The sequence below is a fragment of the Ursus maritimus genome, unplaced genomic scaffold (genome assembly GCF_017311325.1).
Source record: "Ursus maritimus isolate PB19 unplaced genomic scaffold, ASM1731132v1 scaffold_8, whole genome shotgun sequence".
NCBI classification, from domain to species: Eukaryota; Metazoa; Chordata; class Mammalia; order Carnivora; family Ursidae; genus Ursus; species Ursus maritimus.
Window position 1 is genome coordinate 12,500,185 of NW_024426996.1, and position 13,233 is coordinate 12,513,417.

General features: G+C 44.5%; 1 protein-coding gene across 6 annotated transcripts in view; it reads right to left on the minus strand.

Moving 5' to 3' along the window:
• Positions 1-9,590, minus strand: part of HERC3 (HECT and RLD domain containing E3 ubiquitin protein ligase 3) — a 124,703-nt gene extending 115,113 nt beyond the window's left edge. For 2 of the 6 annotated variants that reach the window (XM_040625445.1, XM_040625441.1), the window contains exons 1-2: positions 9,438-9,590; positions 6,968-7,029 (exon numbers count right to left, since the gene is read on the minus strand). The gene's annotated coding sequence lies outside the window, so the exon portion shown is untranslated. Of the gene's footprint in view, positions 1-6,967; positions 7,030-8,509; positions 8,601-8,697; positions 8,717-8,959; positions 8,982-9,437 lie in introns of those variants that run through there. The other 4 variants (XM_040625443.1, XM_040625444.1, XM_040625442.1 and 1 more) reach the window with 4 other exon arrangements.
• Positions 9,591-13,233: the final 3,643 nt, after the last annotated feature.

The following is a 13,233-nucleotide window of genomic DNA, read 5'->3' on the forward strand; positions in this document are numbered from 1 at the left end:
CTCAGCGGGGAGTCTGCTTCTCCCACCGCCTCCGCTGCTCCCCCTGTTTGTTCATGTTCTCTCTCTCTCTCTGTAAAATAAATTAATAAATAAAATCTTAAAAAAAAAAAAAAAAACAACCCACAAGCCATACACATGACACCCACCATGCCAGAGCCCTAAGCCCACCACCCCTAAGCCACAGACACGAGACAGCAAACCCATCAGAGAACGCCCCCTAAGCCATTGTGATTAGCTCAGGGTTAGGTTCACACTCCCAAGGGAGCCAGAGCCCCTCCCCATGAAGCTCACTGGAGCTCTAAAGGAAGACTGCCTCTTGCATCTGAAGGATAACTGAGGCTGCTGGAAGCTCTGTTCCCCGCCACACGAGGATGCCTGTAAGACATTGTGACTTTCCCAGCCATAAAGTTTCAAAGACAAGAGACAGAACGAGTCCCAGTAATGTTGCTTAGCAGGGGACCCCCTCTTGCCTGGTGCCAGCACCACCACCTTCACTCTTCTAACTGCAGCTGCTCCTCATTCTTTGTGGACTCCATGCATGTGAATTTACCTGCTCAGTCAAATTTATTTGTACCCCAAGAGCAATACTTGGAGCATCTCGGCAGTCATTCTCAGATAGGGGCAGAGAGGTGAAAAATCTGAGTCACCCTACACGCACGTTCCCAGCCAAAGTCGAACAAGAGGACGCTCTGCCTTCTCGTTTCAACGCTCACACTGTAAATAAGTGGTCTTTCTGCCATCTACTTAGTGCCACACTTTTCGGATCCTGATAGTTTTTGTTGGTGATTTTGCTATTTAAAGTGCCCCCAAACATGAGAGACTATGGACTATGAGAAACAAACTGAGGGCCTCAGAGGGGAGGGGGGTGGGGGGTTGGGATAGACCGGTGATGGGTAGTAAGGAGGGCACGTATTGCATGGTGCACTGGGTGTTATACGCAACTAATGAATCATCGAACTTTACATCGGAATCCGGGATGTACTGTATGGTGACTAACACAATATAATAAAAAATCATTTAAAAATAAATAAATAAATAAAGTGTCCCCAAGCACAGCGCTGGTGCTGCCTCATGTTCCTAAGTACAAGGCGTGCTGTGCCTCACAGAGAAGATACGTTCACTCAGGTGAGCTTCACTCACACGTGAGGTACAGTGCTGCTGGCTGTGTGTTCAATGTTAATGAATCGACGGGACATAGCGAAGAAAAGGAAGAAGAAATTCACTGATCTGTACACGTGGTGGCTGTGGAAGGTGCTGAAGTAACATCTACAGTGCATGGTGCAGCCACAGAAAAGACGGAAAAGTAGCTGGATCTGTGGATTCACGAGACGATTATGGTGTGTGGTGGACAGCACTGCTGGCAGGCCGAAAGCCAAAGACACGTACTGTCGCATGACTGAGGATTGGAAAAATGTTAAAAACCCTCTTGGCTAGGGTTTTGTCATAAAGAAATACTGTATACAACTAATCATTTGTAAAAAATATATATTATAACTGGGCGTCTAAACAGAAATACACATAAAACACACACAAAACAAGGCTCCATACGGATTGGCAGAGCCCAGACTCTCAGCGGGAACCTAACTAATCCCGTATTTCTAGAGGGGCCGTAGCTCAGTATTCACTAACTCAGTGTTTGCAGCGGCTCTGGAGGACATTACTATCACAAATAACAAAAATCAACTGCATATAGTCTGAATCTCCCTTTTTTGTTTGTTTAAGATCGTTCAAATTGGATTTGTCACTTGAAATTAAAAAAAAATTCCTGACTGATAATATTAATACTTACATTATTAATAATCACAGCAGGTAAGACTTAATTTGAGCTTATTCTGAGTCTGGCACTTTTTCTATGTGCTTCACAGACAGCAACTCATTTCATCTTCTATGAGGTAGGTGCTGCTATTATCACGTCTAACTCATAAATGAAAAAAAGTGGAACCAAAAAAAAAAAGGATAAAGAAAAAGAGAATACGACAGAGAATGAAGGGACTTGACTAAATCACACAATTAGGCAATGGCAGAGTTAGGATTTAAGCCCAGGGTCTGTGCTCATGACCATTATGCCATCTAAAAGGAACGTAGAAAATGGACAGCCAAAGGGTCAGAACTTCCCAATGTCTCCAGCACCATCCAGAGAGAAAGGGTACCGTTACCAGTCAACCTATGAGAAATGCTAAGTAATCACTGCCCAATAGTGGAGATGGATAGATCAGACTCCATCATATTAGTCATTAAATTCAACCAGCCGCTTGCCTCACTTAGCTTCCATGATTAACAAGCAACCTTAAATAACTTGGTTTCCAAGGCAGCTTCTACTACAGGGAAAGAACACCGTGACCAGCTGACCCAAATGTCCCAGCCTTCTTGGCATTTCTACTTCTCGTTATTAATTTGGCATCCTGGATGTATTAGCTTCTTGTAAGTCTGTCTAGCATGAGTCAGTCCTTGAGAGTCATCCGAACTCTGGGTGCTCTGGCCAACTGCAAGCCTGAGTAAGCAGCCTGATGTGTGGCCTCATCCTGATTTAACTACCATTTACTTCAAAAAAGACAAATAGAACTATTGTTCAAGAAAACTTCAAAAATCCTTCCCACCTGCGTTATAGTCATGGAATTTTCAAGTAGTCAAATAACAACTACTTACTAGGAGAAGTAACGAAAGAGGAATCACAAATAAAATGTATTCCCATGAATGGATTAAAAACCCTAATTAGAAATGTGATCTAGGTCATCACGATGCTCTGCCAAAACCATAGCAGGAGGCGCTGAAATCCTCCAGCTTTCAGGAGAGAAGTCCAGTGCAGTGCAGAGAAGCAGCCGTTAAGGCAGCTTTCACTTAAAAGTACACTCTAGAAGAACCCCCAAATCTAGAAGCGACTGGTATCCATGAACTTAAGGTCTAGCTTCAGCAATGTTCTTCATCACCTGGCATTTTGCTCTCCCAGGTCCTCCCCCCATTCTTCCTCACTCACCGTCTCTCCCTTGCTCCTAGAGGAGTGGAATCTCTCCCTCCCTTGCAGAGCACAGTCATGAACAGTGCTGCAGAAGAACACGGGACCGCACCCTGGCTCTGCACCTACGCCAGCCACTGCAGTCCCAGCCCCTCCTTTTCCTGCCTTATTTCCCCATCACAAAGCAAAAGGAAGAAAGACATTCTGTTCCCTCCATGTCACACCTGGTACTTTTCCCAGCCCTTCTCCTCATCTGTTTTTGGTCAAAGATTCAGGACAATCTCAGAAGGGTTTAAAGGTCAAAAGGACTAAAGTGCAAGCCTGAATTAACCACATGCTAGCTGTGAACCCGTGGGGAAGATATTTAGCCATTGTTTCCTGCTTCTCTAAAATGGGGAGAAGAGTGCTTAGCAAGATGCCCAACATACAGTACTAAGTGACCAATAAATGTCAACTGCTGTATCATTGATACTCCCTAGTCCCAGCGCTCTTCCCCGAGACCCTCAGCAAACAGGACAGCCCCCAAAGGAGGCTGGGGGTCTGACTCCTTTCTTCCTCCCCATGGTTAGCATTAGCTATGTTCCACCCATTTGGTGCCACAGCAAAGCAGCACTACCACCATCTGTCCTAACTTTCATGAAGGGGATTCGAGGTTGCTAGGAGAAAGTTTTTCCGCATGTCTTTTCTTTTAAATTCTGGGTGGGGGCAGATAAAGCTCTTTTGATCAGTCCTAGTAAATTGAATGCCAAACGATAAGCTGTAATTCCTAAACTTTGTCTTATTAATCAGACTATGCACACAGCAGCCTAACAACTGATTCTTACTCCTTGTCTGAAAGTCACTGAAACCTAAATAACACTTGGGCAGGACTTCTAATCTCATTTATACTAGGGATAAGCATCCTTTCAAACAAGCTTAGAAGCCATTACCTGCATGGTGTATGGGGGGAAGGGGGATCTTGTTCAACACTGGGAAAAGACAATGCGCAAGACTTCAGGGCTCTGCAGGCGCTCCCCAAAGCCAAGCTTGAAATAAATCTGGAGCCAAAATTCAAATGCAGAATTAACTCCAGTAACAAAGAAGATTCATTCGGATGACATGCTCTATTGTTAAAAATGTTACTACCAGACAGAAATGGCACAGAAAGCAAAGAGAAGTTTTCAATCATAAGAATCCGCTCCTTGCGGCTTTCTCTCTCTCCTTCACTTCCGCGGGACTTTGGTTCTCTGACTCTGTTAGCCAGCACAGGAACCATTTCTATCCCTCCCCAGATGGTCCCATCATGGGTGGTACGTTCTTCACTACCTGGTGCTGGGCCCTGTGAAGCTAGAATGATCTCTCGGCTGTCTGTGTAAACCGTGGGCTGCCTTCAAAAGACACTTGACCAGCCTGGCAAGAACTGAAAAGCCTGATGGTGCCAAGTCAAAAATATGGAGCAACCAGGACTCTTACACACAGCTGGTGGGAGTGTAAACTGACATAACCACTTTGGGAAACAAGCTGGCATTACCCAGTGAAGGTGAAGATGTGACTAGCCCACAGCACGGCAATTTCACTCCTACACAGACAACCGACCAACGCAATCCAAGGTACCAAGCACCTACGGGGCTCCTCCACCATGCCGAGAACTGGAGATACAAAGAGGAATGAAACCTGGAAACTGAACTTTCTGCAAAAATGGAAATGTTACATATCTACACTGTCCAGTATGGTAGCCACTAGCCACACATAGTTATTGAGCACTTGAAATGTGGCTAATGCAACTTAGGGACTGAAATTATTTTTAATTTTAATGCAAGTCATATATGGCTAGTGGCTATCTTATTGTACAATGAAGCAAGAACCCCATGGACATGTACCTTAAGATATATGCACAAGGATGTCCACGTCGGCACTGTTTGAAATCGGTAAAACAAAGACAACCCAAATGTCCATCAATAAGAAAATGGATAAACTCTGGCACAGCAGTCAAAAATAAATGCACTCTACAAGCACCAGTGAAGCTAAATCTTGTTGAGGGGGAATAATGTTACAGAAGAATTTAGAGAACGATGAATTCTTACAAAGTCCGAACACAAGTATAACAAGTATTTGTAGATAAAAACATTAGTGGTGGCAAAGCTATGAAGAAAAGCAAAAAAAAAAAAAAAAAAAAAAAGATAAATACAAAATACAAGGTAATGATTATGGAGCCAAGAGAATTGGAGGGTACGATGTGTAAAGAGCACAATGGGAGCTCCGATAGCATGGCTCATGTTCTGCTTCTGTCCTTTTACTGCTGCTTCTTAGCCTACATATTATGTATATCGTCTTATGCCTACAAGTACTTCACAATAAAAGAAACTGAAAAGTACTATTGAGGTAGTGTTGCTGCTTCTTGCATCTCGTCCACCAATTCTCCACCCCTGCACAGACTGGGAGCTTCTCCATGGCGGGGATAGGTTTCGCTCATCTCTGTGTCTCCAGTTTTCAGCAAAGTGCAGGAGCCCAGCAGCTGCTTGGTAAGTGCCCTAGTGACCTGAACCCAAACCAGGGAAATCCAGCACTCCCACAACTTAAGTTTGTTAACAGTTTTGTTTTCCAGGTACTACAACAGAAACATTCCCTATGCAGTGACAAAAAATAATATCGTATTTCCTCCATTCTAAAACGTGCCCTCCTCGCACCACGTTTTAGCAGATCTGAAAGTAGAATGCCTTCTACAATTGAAGCAGTCATTAAAGGGTGGTGTTTCTCAGTATCACTGGCATGCTAGAGTTCAGGAAAGTAAGCTCTGTGAAGGAGGGACTGAGCCTCTTTTGTTCATTTCCCAATCCTTAGAGAAGAGTCTGCCCCACAGTAGGGGCTCAATAAATACTTGCTAAATAAAGAAAAATAGTTACTATCACTGCAAGCCTCCTACGTGTCTGAGTCTTGTTAAAAACTTTACATGGATTATTTAGTTTGCCCTTTACAATAACTTCAAGGCTTAGCAAGGTTAAGTGCCCAAGACGCTACATGTAAATAAGCAGTTAAAATAGAAACTTAGGGGCGCCTGGGTGGCACAGTGGTTAAGCGTCTGCCTTCGGCTCAGGGCGTGATCCCGGCGTTCTGGGATCGAGCCCCACATCAGGCTCCTCCGCTATGAGCCTGCTTCTTCCTCTCCCACTCCCCCTGCTTGTGTTCCCTCTCTCGCTAGCTGTCTGTATCTCTGTCAAATAAATAAATAAAATCTTTTAAAAAAAATAAAATAAAATAGAAACTTAGTAAGTGGCAAAGGCAGGATTCAAATCTCGTCTAGACTCCAAAGTTCATGCTCTTAAACATGATGTGCTACCATCTCGCAAACAAAATGAAGCCAAGTTCCACCCCTTCACCAATTTTGCAAACAAATGTTTAAAGAAACTGCCTACAGTTACCGAGCTTATATTAGCTAAATCACCAGCCATGTTTATAGGCAAAGAGAACCTATGTTAGCCAGAGACGGGGGAGAGGTAAATGAAACAATCTCACAGATAGCCAGACTTTCCTCCATATTCACCCTGACTTATAATAATATTATTCCAGTTACTGGTTCACACACAGAAACACATACCCCCGACACCAATAAGTACTATTTCCAAATGTGGTAAATGTCTAAAGAGAACAGAGTTATAGCATCAAAGGGGTCATCTTATTAAAAAGACCGTAAAAGTCCATTTGATTTGATCCAACCTCTAGGCAAGAGACTTACATTCCTAACCTCATTTTAATGGCAGCTGAAGCCTTCCGAGGCCAAGTAACTTTGGTCCTCTGAGAAGTGGTTGAAGCAGAGACCAGAAACTAGGTCTCCTACTTCTTGGGCTCACCTTGTTCTCTTCACTACATCACAGCAGAGGGAAGTCATTAAGGATTTGTTAAGGTCCCTTTCTAGGCAGCTATACTAACGTGAGTCCTTTACAGAGTTTATCTTGTTTAATTGTCAATTCTGTGAGTTAGATATTATCTCCATGTACAAGATGAGGACACTGGATTCAGAGAAATTAGGTAACTCACCACAGGTCACACCCTTGGCATTTGTACTAGAAGCCAGAACTGCTTTCCCTCACCTTGAAGACCTGCAGGTTAAAGAAATCATAATTAACATTAGCCCAGTGCTACAAAGTACTTTCATGTTACTGAAAAGAAAATGAGAAGTAAACTTCTAAAAATAAATACATCTTTATATTATGCAAGCTTAAATGATCCCCAGTAACTGCACCTGAAGACTGGAGTTTGGTTAAATACCAATAAGATAACCTCTAACCAACTACAAAGATGTCACCTCTAAAAGGGAACTTGAGACACAGATGGCACCTTAAAAAATTACTGGCGTCTGCAGTAAATACAAAGGAAAAATAAAATTATTTTTAAATCTCCCATTTAGGTTAAAAAAAGAAAATTTTGAAAAATAATTCAATTTTGTCTATTTTCCTCCATTTTTTCCATGTGCCACATACATTATAGCTTATTTTGCCAGAACTGTTTTGAACACTTTCTCTTTCATTCCTGTCATCACCACATCCTCTTTCATGCAAAACAAGATGAGACTATCTGAAAGGCACCTTAAGTCTCTCAAAAGAAAAAGTCCTCCATAATTTTAATGTATTATCGTCATAACTTTATTTCTATCTTTTTATGTAGAAAATCCCAATCAATTTGGAGAATATTACTCTTACTTCTGAAACTGCAGCAAAACTATCTTGTATCTCCAGGACAAGAGCAACTCTCATGTTTTTAAAAATCTTTTTAATCCTTATGCATATCTTAAGAAATTTAAATTTGTTACTCAGAATGAAATGCTATCACCAACGACTCCCCACACCATTTGAAATATTTTAGAATCGCTATTTCTTTTTTCAAAAATAAAAACCCAACTTACAGAATAAGTAAAACTGTATGCTAATCAACCGTTTCGTTTTTTACATGCCAAAGGAGGAGTTTTGCCAAAGAGGCTGAGAGCCTTCCTCCTTGATTCCTGCATACTTTCTCCAGAAGGTTCCTAGCCTTAGTGTGGTCAAGCAATAATGTGTAATTCATCTATTTTGTTTTAAAGGAGGTCAAATATATTACTTCCCTTTTCTGATTTATAATGCCATTCCCCTTTCTCCCAGGGCAAAATAAAGTATAAGACGAAACAGCTTCAGAATAATCTGCCTACTAAAACAAGACATCTCTCTCCAGAGTCACTGCATTTAAAAAGGCTGCCAATCCTCATTTTATTTCACTTTTCTTTCTTCTCAGTCTGGAGTTAAAAATCAGCTCACTTGATGTTATCAAATCATCAAATCAAAGGTTCTAGAAATAGCTTCCTATTTGTGGAAGGAGCCAGAAGACATACAAAAATGGAAGAGAGCTCTCGAATCGTCTTTGCTAAAGCATTCCGTGTGTAACGAATGCAAGCAAAATCCTGAAAGGCTTGCTTAGCTATGAATTCAAGGTACTTCCTAGTGGGGCTGATTTAAAAGCTAAAGAACAATGTAACCAGAACACAGCCCAAAACCATGATAGACCAAAAGCAAAGTTCAAATACACATTCCCCGGGGCCGCGGTGCATACCCCGAATCTGCACAGCTGCTTTAGGTGCTGTTCTACCGCGCTCCCTGGCTCATCTGTTTCAGGTTACACAGGCTCTTCTCTGTCACTTGTCCTGTTTGCCCACAACACGCGTTTACAAATGACTCAAAGTGCCACCTGCCCCCGAACGTCCCAGCTCCTGACACCCCCGCGCCCGTCCACGCACTTACGTGTCCGCACACACACACGCACACACACGTGTCCACACACACCCTCGCCCCGGCTCCGCCCCGCAGGCGGACTCGGGCTAGGCGAGCCGGGTACGGCCTCCGCGGGGTGGGTGGTGCCGGGCGCCGCGGCCCCGCCGGCGCTGTCAGCCCGGACGCCGAGCCTCGCGTCCTCAGTGCAAACTCCTCGCGGTCGCCGGGGTTCCCCCAAAACGCGGAGGCCTCGCCGGCTCCCATTACGCGGGGAAGCGTCCGCGTTCCTTACCGCGACGGTGTCACCGGAGCCCCGGAATTCAAATAGGGCCAGGCGAGGAGGAAGGGGAGGATCCTCTTTTTGACTTTCTGCGTCGCAATTCCTCCTGGTCTGCACGCAGCCGAGTTGGGGTGGGGGGCGCTCCCATTTTTAAGGCTGCTTCCGGCCTTTCCGGGCGCGGGGGCTCTTTTGGTCAGAGGGCAAGCCCCGAGAACGCCAGGGAGGCGCGCGCGAAGCCGAAGGGCACCTAGCGCGCCCGGCCCCGGCGCAGCCCCGCCGCTTGCCTCCAGCGCCCCGCAAGCGCTGCAGCCGCCGCGCCCCGACCTCCCCGCGCGCCCGGCTTCCAGGTCGTCGCGGGGAGCGCCCTGCAGCCGCAGCAGCCCCTCCGGGAGCCGCGCGCTGTCAGCCGTGCCCCGCGGAACGCGGCGGTTGCGCGGCTGCAGCGCCGCGGTGCCTTCTTCCCTGGAACCCCGGCCCCCGACCCGCGTACCTTGGCGGCTGCCGAGCCGCCGCTCGGGATTCCGACTGTGACAGCCCCGCGGGCCAGGCTCGGGGTTTCTCCGTTTTCGGCGTCACAATAATAAGGAAGTTTCCCCGCAAGCCTGCGGGCGGCGGAATGCGCTGGGCGAATGACTTCCCACCCGGCCAATGGGCGCCCTTCTGGGGCAGACTCGCACCAATGGCGGCCGCGGCGGAGCCGGAGGCGGGGCGGCGAGGTCCGCGGGCGGGAGGCGGGGAGAGGCCCAGGCCCGGGAGGGAGGCGGGGGCAGCCCGAGGTGACAGGACCCGCGGGCCCCGCGAGGGGACCGCGGCGCGGACGTGTGTCGGCCGGGAACCGGCTGCTCGACACACAGCGTTCGCGCCGGAATTGGATTGCTTTTCACTGAGGGGAAGCGAGCGGGACTGATCAGCGGTGGGTTTTTCAGGTTCTGGGTTCTGGGTCTTAATATTCATGCAGAGGTGACCAAAAGCCTTGAGCATGGGAGGAAAATCTAGAGGGTGGCAACTGAGGGTGAGTTATCAAGCGTTTTATTTCGCAGTGGACAGTGTTCTGTTTCCTGCCTCTTGGGAGGACTGGAGGAAGAGCGGAGCCGAGACGCGGGGCTGCGCGGTGGGAGAGGCGGGAAGGAGGTCGGAATGCAGAGGCCCGCACTGCCTGGGCCCTCCTGGAGAGTTGGGGGTCGAAGAGGAGATGCGGTGCTGCAGAAGCAAGGAGAGCTTGGGAGACTGGAGAGTGGGGGCTGCGGGAGCATGAAAAGAAGTCACTGAGTAGATCTTAAATCTTACCATCTGAAAGACACCATGTGGCTTCTTTAATGGATAGAAGTTGGTCCTCCCCTACTTTCCCTGGCACTGAATTTCAGAGCTTTCTTCTCCCCAAGGTCACAGCGCTTTCAGAGTTCCCTTGGTCCTTGTCCTTTTGAAGAAAACATTCTCACAGAGATGAGTTCATGTGTCTGTTGTCCCCCCACTCCCCCCTTAAATTGGAAGCACAGAAGCAGAACACACTGGGAAAGTACCACTCTAACCCAAAAGATTGGCTTTCCTAGTGGATGAATTTCTGTAACCTGTCATTTGAACTGGAAAGGTCCTTCGAGACCAGATTCTTCCCAAGGACGTTCAAATCAGGTCAAGCCTTCAGTCAGCTGTGCTGAAAATCTAATAGATTGACCAAGCCAAAAAAAAAAAGAAAGTTTTGAGGAGTGGTATATTCTGGAGAGGGGTCATTGTTGGCTAACTTACAAACTCTCAATGAAATAAAGCAAGTTGTCAAATGCTCCTGGGACAAGAGAGATAAGAAAAGCAAAATCTCAAATTATCAGGTAGCTAAGGTCATCTAAGAAAATTGCAGCCTTTGAAGTTTGAATCACACTGGACACCTTTAGAAACACTGGGAATGGGACGCCTGGGTGGCTCAGTCAGTTAAGTGTCTGCCTTCGGCTCAGGTCATGAGCATCTGGCTCCTTCCTCGGTGGGGAGCCTGCTTTTCTCTCTGCCTGCCACTCCCCCTGCTTGTACTCTCTCTCTCTCTCTCTGACAAGTAAATAAATAAAAATCTTAAAAAAAAAAAAACACTGGGGACAAGAGTAACAAGATTCCCTTATGCAGTATCACAGAAGTCTAGATATCTCACAAAGAAATAATCTCAGTTTAGAAATGGTATCAGAAAAGGAGCTGGGGGAACAACCAGAGAGGAGTCATGGTAGGGAGGGAGGTTCCCCATGGTTGAGAAGGAGAGCACGAGATTCTATTTTCATGTGCCAAATATGAGGTTTGTAATCAATCAGCATTTAAGTCAATATATTTGCCCCATGGCTTAAGTGTTTTCATATGAAATTTCATCTTGAGGAAAAAAGGTTATGAAAGACTCAAGCCTGGAGGTGGGCTGAACCCTAGGAACTTACTTAAATGCAGAACAATCAGTGAAGATACTCAGAGTACTTCATTTTATTTTCTTAATTGAACCAACATAAAATGCCAATTTCCTTAGCGAGCATGTCCTGGCTCCATTTACCAAAATGGCTTTAAATGGCCTCAGCACCAACAATAATCTTAACAACAGATATTTAAACTGGTTTGAGAGGCCATGGTTTTCTTTTTCTTTGCTTTTCTATAGCTCCATGTTCCATCCATTTCTTTCTGTCTTCCCCTATGTTCCCTAACAAATATACTGTATATTGAGCATCTACTGTAATACAAGCCCCTGTGAATATCTTGTTGAGCAAAATGGCACAGTCCCTGTTGCCTTCAAGGGGGAGGCAAACATTAACAAATAAATATACCAAGGACTACATAGTTGCTAACCATGATAAACGTTATGAAAAAAAAAAATTCATGTTAAAAATAAATGATTTAACCTGAAAAACAACTGTAAACAAAATTGACTTCCAGTTAATGCTATGCACACCGACATATTTAGGAGGAAGTAGTCTGATATCTGCAACTTATTTTGAAAAATTTTAAAAGATGGATTGAAGGATGGATAGAGAGATGGATGTTAATTATAGACTCTACATGGTAGGTAGATGGGTGTTCGTGGTATGTTACTTCCAACTTCTCTGGGTGTTTTAAAAATTTACATTAAAAAATATTGGAAAGCAAAAAATAAATAATAAGAGGTGTGATAAATTATAACTATAACCTTTGACAGGCAGAAGGGATCATGTGGTCCAGCTCTAGCATTGGACAGATGAGGAATCCCCAGTGACAAGGGGATGATACCCAGTGCTGCTACACTTCCACCTGAACAGATACACATTTGCCCCATTTTTTACAGCTCACTTTTTGAAATGCATGGCCTATTTTGAATTGAAAGAAATTCCCAGTACAGTAGGAATACTGTTTAATGATTATTGTTTTCTGTGCTTAACTTACTTACCCGGCGGACATATATGAACTTGGTAAACTGAGACAGATCAAACTTGTGGGGAAGAATAGGTTGGCCACAACATTCTGCCTTTCAGGTATACTTTTGAAGAATAAGTGTCTTCACCTCTGGGAAAGGGAAACACTGATTATTTGATAGGCAATATGGGCACACCCTGTAAAGCGACATAATGACAAAGGTGTTTCTTGGTCTCCCCCGCCAAGATACTCATTTTGTCCATGTAGACAATATTCAAAGGAAAAATTGGTTGTAAAATATTTTTTACATGTTTTCACTGTTTTTTGTTGTTTAATACAGTTTACCCAAGAAGCCTATATATGCCCAGGCTAAATTATCTAAGCTTATTGAAAACGGTCCTATAACACCCAGCATTGATTTATTAATGTGAAAAATAACTTGGAAGAAAAATATCATGGTAAATCAATACTGCCATCAATCGAATAATTGTTAAATATTTAGTCAATGTCTTCTATATGTATTACTAGATAAGAAGCATTATTCCTGACTACAAAGAGCTTATAGCCTTTATGACTATTCCTCTGTGTTTCTTGAAACTATTCATAGTTTAATTTTGCATTTTTAAAAAATCAATCCATTTGGGTGAAGTACAACCACCTTACCTTAAATATAAGAAACTCAGTAATATCATATAGGTTAATATGAATTAATATTTTTAAAAGATTGGATGGTTGAGCATTTCCTAAGAAAGCCTTTAGGGTGGGCTTTGGTTTTTCCCTGAAGATGCATGCAATAAAGTCTTTAGGAAGTGACATCTTTCATGAAAATTTCTCCTCTTACAGGTCCCAAAACTTGTACCCTTGGAAGTGGCATCCAACCTACGACTAGGACCGAGCTGATAAAACAAGTCCTTGGGGGAACACAGCAAAGTGCGTGTCTG